General features: G+C 43.2%; 1 protein-coding gene across 3 annotated transcripts in view; it reads right to left on the reverse strand.

Moving 5' to 3' along the window:
• The window catches only part of HIVEP2 (HIVEP zinc finger 2), a 136431-nt gene that overhangs the window by 82318 nt on the left and 41804 nt on the right, over positions 1 to 12309 (reverse strand). Inside the window, exon 1 of one of the 3 annotated variants that reach the window (XM_088161662.1) lies at positions 1829 to 7613. The exons of the other annotated variants lie outside the window; for them this stretch is intronic. The gene's annotated coding sequence lies outside the window, so the exon portion shown is untranslated. Of the gene's footprint in view, positions 1 to 1828; positions 7614 to 12309 lie in introns of those variants that run through there. 3 annotated transcript variants of the gene reach the window in all.

Raw genomic sequence — 12309 nt, forward strand, 5'->3', positions numbered from 1 at the left:
CTATCACTACACTAAAACATGATACGCCTAAAAATGGGGGCAAATGAGGGCAATATTAGCCAAAAGATATTACTGTGTAGCCAGGCATTTCGATTCCTAGAAAGCTGAGGTAAATGACACATATAGTAGCATCAACCAGTTAGCAAGCTTTACGTTTTCAAAGCACACCCTAGGAAAATCCACTGATTTTTTATGCAAATGAGTCAAGATTCATCAAACATTTTTGTGCTCAACCTTTTGCAGATTTTTGAATTATATAACCAGTTTGTCACGAATCCCAAAATCTTACTGAAGTGACTGAAAAAAATTAAACCAAAAATTAAAGGAAGAGTATACTCGTAAATCTCAGTTCAATGAAGACCTTTCCATTCCCTCCTCTCCCCGTCTTGATTTTCCAAACCTCTTTTTAATTGCTGCTTCTCTTCCTACTGCTTCTGCCAAACGCAATTCTCAACCAGCACTCAACTAGCCAGAGCAGATGAGGAAACTTAATTCAGACGCAGTGCATGTGTAGGACCAGGCACCTGTCTGAAGGGAGCAGAAAGGTACACACAGCCCGTACTGCTCAGAGCGAGGGCACCCACGGGCAGCGCGCACCTGTGAGCACCGTGTCAACAAAGGCACAGACAGGGGCTAACGGGCTTTCTGCAGGAAGCCTGCTTTCATTCATTAACTACAACCTTTGGGCTAGTACATGCGGAGGAGGGAACACACAGGCGAGTTCAAACAAAGCTCCCGTTTTCCCTCTGAAACTTTTCAAGTCTCAAAATCTTGCACAAAACCCAAGCCGCTGTCACCTGAATGAAAAACAACAGCGGGCATTCGAATAAGTAAGACCCGAGTGAGAGTTTGCAAGCCCAGCCTGTGCGGAAGGCCACCTGCCAACAGGAAGAAGTGGTGAGAAGGAATTTGGATCCAGCTGCTATCCTCCCTCAGCCAAACAATGCCGCGCGATAAACAGCATTAAGGATTTTTTTTTTTTTTTTTTTAATCCTCAGCCACACTGGGAGCATCTATATCTGTCATTTTCACTCCCTGGTTACGAGGAGAAAGGCTTGAGAGATTTCTGTGCACAAGTTCACAGAGAGCTGCTCTCCTGTTTCCTATCATAGCTTTATCAAAGGGATTGAGACAGGAAGAACAGGAGGGAAAGAAGAAGAAATGACGAAGTGCCTTGCCGTAGGGCTGACTCAAGCTACTAAATTCATCACAGGTAACACAGAAAATCTTGTAGCTGTCTTGTAGCCCCATTTCACATGTCAGACAGAAAGGCTGAGTGGACACAGAAAGAGGAGATAACTCAGTATCTGCAGCCCTTATTTCCTCAGAATGAAGTAGTGAACACCAGGAAATGCACTGCGACTGCATGCTCAGCGGCTCATTGTGGCAGGTGCAACTTAACCTTAAGACCACGTAGCCTAGTGCACCTTCAGATTTAGCCCGGGCAGCACCTGGGTGAAGCATGCCAATAAATCCACTCGCTGCTGATGGTAATAAAAAGGGTTAAAAACCAAGCAGACTGCAGCTGAAAATTCCACAGCGTTTCCCTCCACAGAGGCTGCAAACTGCGCGTCTCCCTTGTTCCAAAGGGACAAAGTGCCCTAAAGATCAGCCGGCTAAACACATGGACACGCCAGTGCCAGCGGCGGGCAGGGATGGCAGCAGAGCTGGGAGAGTTGGAGCATCACGGCGATCCCCATTCCCGGCGCCCGGGGACGCGCAACTCGCGGCTACGCGTCGGAGCCGGATTCACCGCCTGGAGCCGAGGAACCCCCTCTCCTTCCTCCCCGCCCCAGCCCCCGGTGAACACCCAGCATCTGGGCACTACCTGCGTTCATCAGCACAGCCATCCCGCGTCTTCAGTCATTCAAGGAATTTAACAGCCTGGAAATTCCTGTTGTCCATTATTTGAGGTCACAGATAAAAAGCTAAACAGCAGCCGTGACTCCCATCAATCATAAGTCACTCACTGATAGAGCGTATGGTAGGAGACCTACTGATGTAAGCTAGTCACCAGAGAAAATACCCACTGATGACGCATATCCAGGCACAAAAATAGTTACAGGGCCCCCAAAGGGATTATTCAACAGCCTACATTTAGATATTCCTTAAGAGACCCGCAGTCAATTTGCTGCTATTAGATGGCTGGGGAACATTGAAGTTTAAGTTTCCTCAGCAGACATAACCACAAATAGCTGGTTTAAATAAGCTACTGCAATTACAAGCTGTTTTGTAAATTTCAACACTGCATTATAGAGATTAAGTCTAAACAGAATCACTGGCAAAAAAATGCTGCATAGCCTTTGCTGTCAATATTTACCAATTCCTCCTGCATATTAGACAGCAATGAAAAGAACAATTTAAAATTAATTCACAAATGTTCAAGCTAAGCCCCTTGTGCTACCCTAGAGCAATGTTTTTAAATCATAAAAAAACCCAAAACCATATATGCAAAATGGTATGGGATATTTTGGTGCTGCTTCAACGCTATCTGGACTACCTTTTGCCTTAATTTTTATCCTTCTTTGGTATTCGCCTCTGTACTACACAAAAAGAAAACTATCCAAATAGTTAATCTTTTTTGCACAAATCAAAACCATGTAAAGGTAAGTTCTGCAACATGCAAAACCACATACTGTGCACCCGCTTTGAGCAGGGGCTAGAGAGAGGATCCCCAGAAATCCCTTTGAGCCTAAATTATTCTGCAATTCTGTGCAGCTGGATTTTTTGGCATTAAAAACATAATCCTCTAAATTAACCAATCAACTGATAATCCTACAATACTCCTGCTCCCTTCAACAGTTCCAGGATCCTTCTCATACCCAGACAGCAACAAAACTTACTAGGCTATAGCTGAGCTTACTAGCACCACTGAGCACCAAACACTGACTGTGCATTTTGGGCAATATTAAAATCTTTATTTTTTAAAATGTTTAACATCCAATCCCCCTTTTTGAAAGCAATTTTGGTGCTTAGGAGTCCAAAGTTTACTGACTTTTTATTGCACATTTAGAATCTAAATATAGGAAAATATTTTATGGCTCTGATACCTATTTCATTGACATACTTTTGGAAAGCATTACCTAGCCAAACAAACACTCAAGGATTTATAGTGTTTACCCTGTAAAGCAGGAGAAGGAATTGTCTCAGGCTATGAACTTCTACCTCATTTTCTTCATCTGTGATAACATTATTAAAAATAACACCAAAAATTATTTTTAGCACAACTGTTTCGTAAAGCCCTCATGTTTCTCTCATGCATCCATATGCTGCCAGTCCACATGGCCTAATTTAACAGTCCTAAGCAGAAATATTGGTGCCCTCTAGCTGATTTTCCTCACCAATTTCCTGCAAACACTGAGCAGCAGTCTCTCTTTTCTCCTGACATTCCTGGGTCTTTTACTGGTGCCTTCAAAATGCAATGCCCTGGAATAAAACCAGCCACTTCCTACGGAAGACACAGGAATCAAAACACTCAAATCCCTTAGTGCTCTCAACTGTAGGAGCTCTTTAAATAGCCTAAGTGCTGTGAAAAATAGGAGAGGTATAACTGTGTTCAATACCACCTTACCAAGAATTAGTGAAGCACATAAATACATTTTATAACAAGTTTGCACATTCCATGGGAAAATACAGCCTTGAAATTTTGCATGAAACACAGGAAGCCCCTCACCCATTCAGAAGTAGTACAGTTACCTCCGCATCAGGAGCCTTTAGACAGCTTATAAACCTTTTAATATGTTCTGCCACACATTCTGAAGTTAGTTGGTGATGGATCAGACAATTTCACAGCTCAGAGCCCAGGATTTTGCCATCACACAAGCCTTGGTGAGCAGGGAGAGCTTTCCTCTCCTTTCACTCTGATGTCTGTCAAAGGGACAGACTCCCTGTTCCACCCTCCCCTGTTCCCATCCCCTCTGCCTCCAGCCCCTCTCCTGGAGGCTGTATCGGGTACCACTGAGGTACGGGGCCTCATCACCTTATAGCTGGATGTCCCTGTCCAGCAGGGACACAGCTGGAGCACATCTCCAAAGCTAGGAAAGCCACGAGACAAGCATGCTAACACATACTTTGAACATCATCTCCAGTGTGACAGGTGAGGTCAACAAAACAGTGTCCAAATCCCAAAGAGGAAATCTCTCCTGGCTGGAGGAAAGCCCCTGCTGAGGAAGAGCTGTCCCAGGAAATGCTGAGTCTGTGGTGGCAGGCAGCTGCCTGGCAGCTGTCAGAACAGCTCTTTGGCACCTCTGAGTGCATCTGCTCTAATCCACTGGCTGCCCAAAGGATGCAAGAGAACAGGAGTCTGTGTGGAAAGCAGTGTTAAAGCTCTATTCTCTTCCTCCTTGTCCAGCTAAAAGAACCAGAGGTTGGCTGGAGCGGCTGTCTCTGTGCATTTAATTAAAGCCATAAGGCTCTGTGGAGAACTCTGGATGGCCCTATCAACCATTAATCAAATTAAACATGGAAGGGAGATCAGGATCTGAAGCTCAAAATAAATACTACAAATAAATAAATAATACAAATAAATAAATAATACAAAATGAAAACTTTTAGGGTTGCATTCATAGTCCTCAAAAGGTCTGTTTAAACCTTGATTGGGAAAAAGGAAGCTGCAGCATATACTGTGCATTCTGTGTTTGAACAGCAATTGTAAAGCAGAAACTGCTCAAATACGTGGGAAGCATCAGGCTGATCCTGCAACTTCCATCTGTCTTTGGAAAGTTAACTTCCCATGTGCCACCTGCCTGTTGGAAGACAGAATGGGTTAATCACAGTGGCCAGGCATTTTGGAAGGGTCCTAGGGCTCCATTTCTCTAGCACCTTACTACAACATTCCAGCCATGATCCTTTCACATACACCTCTAGGAAAAGGATGCTACAGACTCAGTCAATACTCATTAGGCAGTTGTAAGCCAAATCTCTACATCAATTAAAAGATGAAGGGCTTATTTGAACATGGAACAGTCAAAACCCTTTGTTCGCATAAAACAGGTATTTTATGCCACATGGAAAGAAAATTTTTGGCACAGTCCATTTTTTGGCTTGCCTTTTTTTTTTTTTTTTTTTTTTTAACAACCAGCTGTTGGTTCTGCCCGTTCTCACACGGGAGACCTAGAACAAGGCTGGTTTGTGCAGCTTCTTTTCTGGAAGGCAACAGATTTTTCAAAAGCCTGATTTCTTGAAATATTAAAGAACCCAGCAAAATCTTGAAAAGAATAAGTACAGATGTGGTAATGTGACAGATGGGCAGTGAAGGTGGTATCTGCAAGATAAAAGGAGATATGGTGGAAAATTAGGATCTGGCAGGAACAGCTTTTGTTTTTTCCAGTGGTAAAAACATGTTGCTGTTCAATACAGAAACTATAATGAAAACAGGTGAAGGACGAACAGGAATCATGTTACAGTGGGTAACTAAGTAAACCCATCTAAGTAAGTATTAAAGAGTGTAGAGATGTCCTGGTACCACAAAACTTCATGATAGTTTTAAAAATGCCATGTTTGAAGTAGGAAAATTATTAATTATCTCTTACTGGCCCGGGAGCACCTAATTTGGAATATACATTAATGAAATGTAGGAATATTGTTTATGAAAAGTAAAGAGACCATGAGATTTCCAAACAGACAGCAAGAGAACACTTCACATTAGCAAATTTTAATTTGAAATTTCTATGATTTTTGAAACAAGAGGCAGTATTAGAAAATATTGTCTCACCAAGGATGGGATAGTATGGTGCATTTAGTCACCATATCATACAACATTAGATAAACAAGGTCACTGAGGTCAGAAACATAAATATAGTTCATGCTATTCTCAGTCTGTCTGCCCATCAATGTCTTCGGGCCTTTCTCTCACTGCTAGCATTGGCAAAACAGGTAATATTGATTATAACTGAAAAACAAAATTAAAGTATTATAGAAGCACAGGCTTCTGAGACTATATATTGATTTTTCTCTATTTGGAAACAGGATTCTGATACCTCCCCTTGCATTCAAGCATCCCTGAAGAAATCTAAGATGAGTAACAATGGATGATGGTGGTGGGATTTGTGCTTATTTTAGATATTTTACACAAAAATCAACATTTTTTACTTGTGGAAATAAGTACAATTGAAGTTAAATCTCAAATTCACACTACCTTTGATATAGTCTAATCTAGAGATACACTGGTAGCATAATTAACAGTAAATTACAGAGCTTATGTCAAAATTCTAAAGCAAAAAAAAAGAACTAAAATAAAACCAGAGAAAGCTATTGCCTGAGCACCTGAAACCAAATTTTCTTGAAATAAGAAACTAGCATTTGATAGCAATAGTTTTGCCTGTGTACAACCCTATTCCAAGATAATAAGTAAAAATATTTTATGATCTGTTATTTACCAAAATTCTTTAAAGTATTTCAAGAATATGGTGATGGAAAATAATAGTAATCTCAGTTGTCTGTTCACATCATATGTATGCCACTTGACTTGAAGGGACCAAAAAATGTTAATCATCAAAACATGACAGATTTATTCTATACATTATTCTATAGTGACTGCACTGGTGGATAAGGAAAGAGAAACTGATGTCATTATCTTGACTTCTTTAAGGTCTCTGACAGTCTCACACAACATCTCTGTCTCTCTGTGTTGGGGAGATAAGGATTTGATGGCTAGACCATTCAATAGAAAGGGAACTCCCTGGATGGCCATAGCCAGAGAGTTGCAGTCAACCTCTCAGTGTCCAAACGGATCTCTGTCAAGTGGTGCTCCTTGTGGAACCTTATTGGGAATGATTCTGTTCAATACCTTAATGAATGACATAGTGGAATTGAGGGTACCCTTATCAAGTTTGCAGGTGACACCAAGCTCAGCAGTTCAATTGATACATGTGGTGGAAGGGATTTCAACTCTAGGGACTTAACAGGCTTGAGAAGTGGGCCAGTGTGAACCTCATTATATTGAATGTGGCCAAGGCCAAAGACCTGCACGTGGGTTGGGGCAACCCCCAGTAGCAGGACAGGCAGGGAATGAATGGTTTGAGAGCAGCCCTGTGGAGGACTTGGGGGTACTGTGTGGTGGGTTGACTTGACAGGACACTGGGTGCCCACTATAGCTTCTCTGTCACTCCCTTCCTCAAATGGACAAGGGAGGAAAAAACACAACAAAAAGGATAAGGATGGGGGAGATCACTCGCCACTTACCATCACAGACAAAACAAACTCAATGTAGACAGAGAAGTTTAATTTCATGCCAAAAAAAATCAGAGTAGAATAATGAGAAATAAAACTAAACCTTAAAAAAAATTCCCCTCACCCTTTCCTTCTTGCCAAGCTTAACTTCACTCCAGACTTTCTCTCCCTCCTCTCTGTCTGTAGTGCAGGGGAAGGGGGAAGAGGTTGTGTTCACTGCTGCTCCTTCCTCCTCAGAGGAATGACTACTCACACTCATTTCTCTGCTCCATGTGGGGTCCTCCACGGGCTGCAGGTGGGTATCTGATGCACAGTGGACCTCCATGGGCTGCAGGGACACAGCTGCCTCACCATGGGCTGCACCCCAGGACACAGAGGAATCTGCACTCTGCTGCCTCCTGCCCCTCCTCCTACACTGACCTTGATGTCTGCAGGGCTGTTGCTCTCACATGTTCTCACCCTGCTCTTCTCTGGATGCAATTGCTGTTATGCAGCAATTTTTTTTCCTTCTTAAATCTGTTATTCCAGAGTTGCCACCTCTGTTGCTGATGAGCCCAGCCTTGGCCAGCAGCATGTCCATCTGGGAGCCAGCTGACACTGGCTCCATTAAACACAGGGGAAGCTTCTGGCAGCCTCTCACAGAAGCCACAACTGTAGTTCCCTGCTACCAAAACCTTGCTACACAAACCCAGTACATTGTTAGATGAAAAATTAGATATGACACATCAATGTGCACTTGCAGCACAGAAAGCCAGTTGCATGCTGGGCTGCATCAAAAGCAGTGTGTCCAGCAGGTCAAGGGATGTGGTTCTGTCCCTTTACTGGGCTCCCACCTGAGACCCCACCTGGATACCATATGGAGCTCTGGTGACAATCACAAGTCAAACACAGACTTGTTGGAGTGGATCCCGAAAAGGCCATAAAGATGAGTAGAGAGCTGGAGTACTTCTCCTGTGAAGCCAGGCTGTGAGAGTTGGGGTATTCAGCCTAAAGAATAAAGAGAAAGCTCTGGGGAGACCTTACAGTAGCCTTCCAGTACCTACAGGAGACCTATAAGAGAGGGACTTCTTACCAGGGCCTGTGATGGTAGGACAAGGGGCAACAGTTTTGAACTGAAAGAGGGTAGGTTTAGATTAGATATAAAGAAGAAATTCTTTATTGTGAGGATGGTGAAGCACAGGAATAGGTTTCCCAGAGAAGATGTAGATGCCCCATCCCTGGAAGTGTTCAAAGCGAGATTGGATGGGGATCTGTGCCATCTGGTTTAGTGGAAGGTACCCCTGCCCATGGCAGGGGGGGTGGAACTAGATAATCTTTAAAGGTCCCTTTCAACCAAACCATTCTGTGACTCTGTAATTCCAGTGCACAGAACTAGGAGTACATTACAGAGATACTCTAAAGCAAATATAGAAACAGTGACTGCAAAGAGACTATTCTGAAATGACATTTATTTCAGTTTGATGTTTGATTGTAAATCAGTAAAAACAATCTTCATCTACAGGTACTGCCAATAAAAAATTAATTCAGAATGTATACCCATTTCTAACTCCATCTGGAAAGGGAAACACAGAGAGAGTGACTATGGGTCACCAAAACTGGGGAGTGGAAAAGGGCAGCATAAGAAACTCCACTGTCTTTACTTTCTCCACCCCTGAGCACTGCGATAATGTAAGATCATATTTAAGTGTTAACGACCTCACATGCACAGATGTGACCTGCCCCCGAGGATGAAGTTTCATGCTTCAGTGAGGTCACTCCAGTGGTGAGCAGCCACCCAAGAGGGGAGGATGCCACTTTGCTTCTTCCTCTCAATGCCAGCTGTGTGCTTCTGCCAGCTCTAGAGTTTGCCAGTGCCCATGGGAAGTCAATCCAAGGTGCTCACCCATCAGAAATCCCTGGCTATCCAATAGCTCACTACTTGCCCAGCTGCCAAAACCAGCCCAGTGCAGGCTGCAGAGGACAGGTAGCAGGAGCAGCCCCTCTGGGACACGAAACCACAGCCAGGACAGAGGGAAACCTTTCCTTAATCTCCAACCACCAGTACCCACACAGCTTCCATCTTTGGCAGCACTGGACAATCCAGGCCAAGGAAAAGAAAAGCTGACCTCTCAAAGCTGAGAGGTGCTTCAGACACTGATGTGGACAGCTTCAGCAGGGACCATCAGAGAGCCAGCAGGGCTTTGAAGGAACTGCAGGGGCAAGAAAGAATCAAACCACTCCATGCAAAGGAGAGAGACCCAGCTCGGCTGCAGCCTCTTGGCTGGTCCCCACCACCAGTACCTGCCAAAAGGGGAGATTGCCCCAGAAGGTGTATTTAGCTCTATGTTGATTTGCATACTCGGCCCGTTGAAACCCAGGTATGTCTGATGTTTCAGAAATGCCCATTTGTGATATTTTTTCAAAACCTTTGTCCATTTTTTCCCTTTGTGGCAAACAGCACGGCTTAAATTCATGAGTAGTTTTCTCTAAAAGAGGTGGTTTCTTTTCCTCTTGTGAGGTTTCTTCATATTGCTCAACAATCAAGGAAATAATGCAAGGATAAAACTCACATAGCATTCTTAAACATCTGATTTATTGAAAAAAGTACAGTTACCAAATAGCATTGCTTCATCTTTTATATTTCTTAAACAACAGGAAAAAAAAAAAAGCATGAAATCTCATAGAGAGTCTTCAGGGATTTCTCCTCAAAAGACAGTTTCACTTGTTAGTTATACCCAAATTCCTCTCTTCCTGGACTCCCTCAAACCACCATCTCTTATCTCTGGAATACGTTAAACTATGAAAAAAGCATTATCTTGCCAACTTGGCATAAGAAGAAGGGGATATCTCTCCTTGCTCTTATGGGAATGCCTACTGAAATGAAAGCTTTTGGGTTGCCCCAGCTTACGCACTGACAAATATGACTCTTCTCTTACCGACATCTCCTTTTCCTATGAAAAGTTCAAAAGTTCATTTGCAACAATCTGAAGTCTTAGCTTGCTACACAAGCCTCTGGGTTACTTAATCAAGAAATTAGATTTCCACAATGCATGGCTGTACACTCACTGCAGTCAGACTAGGAACTGTTGCTAATTAACAAAAACTCCAACTTACAATTATTTATTATATCAATTAATGAAAGCATATATAAGCAGCCTATCTGTAAGAAGTTAGATGCAATCTCTAACAGACTTCCTGCTGCTGTGCTGCCAGTTTCTCGGTGCAACTGTGGCTATGCTTAATTAAATAAATAATTTACCCTGGAAGATTTCATTGAGTGCCAGACACAAGCACCAGGGCTGGGTGAAAATAAATCACTGCCGGCAGCATGCCAGTACTCGTTCCTAGAATCTATGGAAAACGGCTACTTCTCTACAGCAAACATTTTGCATAACCATTCTGCATAGTTCAATTGATCTCTGCAACAGCATGATAGTAAAACCCCCTCCATTTCCATGTATTTTAAGACAGTACTTCATGTTCTTTTGATTTCATTCTTCTTATATTTGCTGGCTTTTTGCCTCAGTTGTGCAGCTTCTTGTACAGAATCATCTTTTTAAAAATTTATTTGTTTAGGGTTAAAGTCTTCCTCAATGCTGGCTCTTGGTATGATGCTGACCCAAATCCATCCCTTTAAGGAATCATGTTAATGCTCTGAGTCTCTAACCATCCCTTGCTTTAATTTCCACCATACTCCTATCAAACTCAGGTTACTTCCTTCCTTCTCTACTAACATCCTCTTATCAGTACACATAAATCCTGCTTTTAATGTTTAACATTTACTGTGCTACACTGCTATTTAGGCATTTTCATAACCACAGAAAAAATTAGGAAAATTCCCACTTTGTGCTGTGATGTCAATCTATTTTAAAATCTACTGCAAGATACCACAACAAATATTATGGTGTGACTTCAATACCTGACAGCAGTGTAAACATCAGCAAGTTTTCCTGGGTAATCACAGGCATCTCAATTATCTGGATACTGTCTCAGCAAAAGGGCAGCCTGACTTAGTGTATGGTCAATGACTTTCTATGCATTAGTAATTTTAGAAAACCTAGACAGGAAAAAGAGTCCTTGGTTGCTCCTTCAGAGAAAATTTCCCCTTATATTTTTGTGGTCAATTTATTGTTCCTGTTCAGAAGAGTTCAGGCATTCTGGGGGGGTCTGTGCTCACCACTCCTGCCCCACTCAACAGATCCAAAAGGTGAGCTCCTGGTCTCTCTGCCAGGTCAGGTTTCAGTTGCTATTCCCCAGTCTTTCAAAGAATTTGTTTTTTTCTTGCAAATTTTGGCAGTCAGCATGTGACACTTCTGATATAAAAAACACACTAGCATTTCAAGAAAAAGCCAACCACCTTGATGGGGCTGTTCCCCTGAGGAAACAACGAAGGGAACACATTCTTCTCTGCATACATTTTACCCTAAGGCACATAACCTCCCAAGTGCCTCCAGTGTTTCACAGCTCCCAAAACTCTTCTCGACCACCTACCCACTTTTTGGCCAACTGGCTGACCCAGAAAAACAGCAGAGAAGCAGCAGCCACTGCAGGGAGCAAGAGGCAAGCACAGCTTGCAAAGCAGCACCGCGTGGGAAGGAGCTGCTTGCTGGGCACAAAGAGGGTCAGCTACGGCTTGCCCTGGAATGAGCAATGCAACGGGGTCGGACCACAGAGGTCATGAGAAGAAAGGGTAGGGAAAAAAGAGCACACCAAGGGAAAGAGCTTTCTTCTTCTACTGCAGTTAATTCCCCTAAATTTCCTCCCTCCTCCTGGTTCCCCAGTTTCCAAAAATAACCTATACAAAGGCAAAAAACTGCAGAGGCAGGGAGCGTTAAAAGAGCTGCAGTTGGAAAATACAAAAAGGTGGCAAGGGAATTTATTTAAAAGGAAAAAAACCCAAGAAAAAAGTGACACATTCTTTTTGGAAAGGAACAGTGACATCTTTCAGTGTGAAGCCATTTCAGCAGGGATGTAGGTCAATAGCTGAAACCAGCACCTGCGGGGTCTCAGGTCCAGGGGGCTGGTGTGGGCAACCACAGCAGCAAAGCAGCCAGAGGGGCCTGGGGGTTGTTTGGCCTCTCCCCAGGAAGCTGCAGAAGGCATTGGCTGGTCTTGGTCCCTTCTGCCCTCACATGCTGCAGCTCAGCAAATGGTTCCTCT

Source organism: Sturnus vulgaris, chromosome 3, assembly GCF_052056855.1.
Source record: "Sturnus vulgaris isolate bStuVul1 chromosome 3, bStuVul1.hap1, whole genome shotgun sequence".
NCBI classification, from domain to species: domain Eukaryota; kingdom Metazoa; phylum Chordata; class Aves; order Passeriformes; family Sturnidae; genus Sturnus; species Sturnus vulgaris.